Genomic DNA, 2,177 nt, shown 5'->3' on the forward strand with positions numbered 1-2,177 from the left:
ATAAAGACCTACAGTAGGTAGATAAAGACCTACAGTATGTAGATAAAGACCTACAGTAGGTAGATAAAGACCTACAGTAGGTAGAAAAGACCTACAGTAAGATAAAACTGCTAGATAAAGACCTAATGTACAGTTAGATAAAGACCTAAGTAGGTAGATAAAGACCTACAGTATGTAGATAAAGACCTACAGTAGGTAGATAAAGACCTACAGTATGTAGATAAAGACCTACAGTATGTAGATAAAGTACCTATGTAGATAAAGACCTACAGTAGATAAAGACCTACAGTAGGTAGATAAAGACCTACAGTATGTAGATAAAGACCTACAGTAGGTAGATAAAGACCTACAGTAGGTAGATAAAGACCTACAGTATGTAGATAAAGACCTACAGTATGTAGATAAAGACCTACAGTATGTAGTATAGATAAAGACCTACAGTAGGTAGATAAAGACCTACAGTATGTAGATAAAGACCTACAGTAGGTAGATAAAGACCTACAGTATGTAGATAAAGACCTACAGTAGGTAGATAAAGACCTACAGTAGGTAGATAAAGACCTACAGTAGGTAGATAAAGACCTACAGTATGTAGATAAAGACCTACAGTAGGTAGATAAAGACCTACAGTAGGTAGATAAAGACCTACAGTAGGTAGATAAATGTACTACAGTAGGTAGATAAAGACCTACAGTATGTAGATAAAGACCTATAGTATCTAGATAAAGACCTACAGTAGGTAGATAAATACCTACAGTATGTAGATAAATACCTATAGTATCTAGATAAAGACCTACAGTATGTAGATAATATAGTAGATAAAGACCAACAGTAGGTAGATAAAGACCTACAGTATGTAGATAAATACCTATAGTATCTAGATAAAGACCTACAGTAGGTAGATAATATGTAGATAAAGACCTACAGTAGGTAGATAAAGACCAACAGTAGGTAGATATAAGTTGATTGATTTATAATTGATGGGATATTTTCCAGACTCTCAATGCTCTTACATAGTAAGGAGGTAAAGTCACCTCATTTAATCAATCAATCATCCGTGAATCAATTAATGGATCCATTATTCAGAACAGTCCCCTAACCTCTCATCTCCTCCTCCTCCTCCACTCAGGTTGCTTCCTGTTCTGCTGGACTCCGTTCTTCGTCGTGCACACCACCCGGGCCCTGTGTGCTACCTGCTACATCCCGCAGGCCCTGATAAGCACCGTCACCTGGCTGGGCTACGTCAACAGCGCCCTCAACCCCATTATCTACACGGTCTTCAACACAGAGTTCAGGAAGTTCTTCAAGAAGTCCCTCCACTCATTCAGCTGCTGCTGACGTCAGCCCCGCACCGGAGGGACGGCGGGAGCGCTAACCGTACTCTCACTGAAGGCGTATACTACTGCACAGGCATTTCCAAGGGCCAGGCTTGGGCTCAGTTCAATCTTCAATGCTTTTCGGTGAGGAGAATGTGGAATTGGAATTCGGTTGACTTTCTTCATTGTCTGGGGATGGCCCAGGGCTACATCTGGATGTATTGTTCTGGGGATGGCCCAGGGCTACATCTGGATGTATTGTTCTGGGGATGGCCCAGGGCTACATCTGGATGTATTGTTCTGGGGATGGCCCAGGGCTACATCTGGATGTATTGTTCTGGGATGGCCCAGGGCTACATCTGGATGTATTGTTCTGGGGATGGCCCAGGGCTACATCTGGATGTATTGTTCTGGGGATGGCCCAGGGCTACATCTGGATGTATTGTTCATCTGGGGATGGCCCAGGGCTACATCTGGATGTATTGTTCTGGGGATGGCCCAGGGCTACATCTGGATGTATTGTTCTGGGGATGGCCCAGGGCTACATCTGGATGTATTGTTCTGGGGATGGCCCAGGGCTCTCTGGATGTATTGTTCTGGGGATGGCCCAGGGCTACATCTGGATGTATTGTTCTGGGGATGGCCCAGGGCTACATCTGGATGTATTGTTCTGGGGATGGCCCAGGGCTACATCTGGATGTATTGTTCTGGGGATGGCCCAGGGTTACATCTGGATGTATTGTTCTGGGGATGGCCCAGGGTTACATCTGGATGTATTGTTCTGGGGATGGCCATCTGGAGGGCTACATCTGGATGTATTGTTCTGGGGATGGCCCAGGGCTACATCTGGATGTATTGTTC

At 44.1% G+C, this 2,177-nt stretch overlaps 1 pseudogene; it reads left to right on the forward strand.

The window, feature by feature from the left end:
• Positions 1–1,596, forward strand: part of LOC135535656 (D(4) dopamine receptor-like) — a 19,863-nt pseudogene extending 18,267 nt beyond the window's left edge.
• Positions 1,597–2,177: the final 581 nt, after the last annotated feature.

The sequence above is a fragment of the Oncorhynchus masou genome, unplaced genomic scaffold, assembly GCF_036934945.1.
Source record: "Oncorhynchus masou masou isolate Uvic2021 unplaced genomic scaffold, UVic_Omas_1.1 unplaced_scaffold_4917, whole genome shotgun sequence".
In the NCBI taxonomy this organism is placed as follows: domain Eukaryota; kingdom Metazoa; phylum Chordata; class Actinopteri; order Salmoniformes; family Salmonidae; genus Oncorhynchus; species Oncorhynchus masou.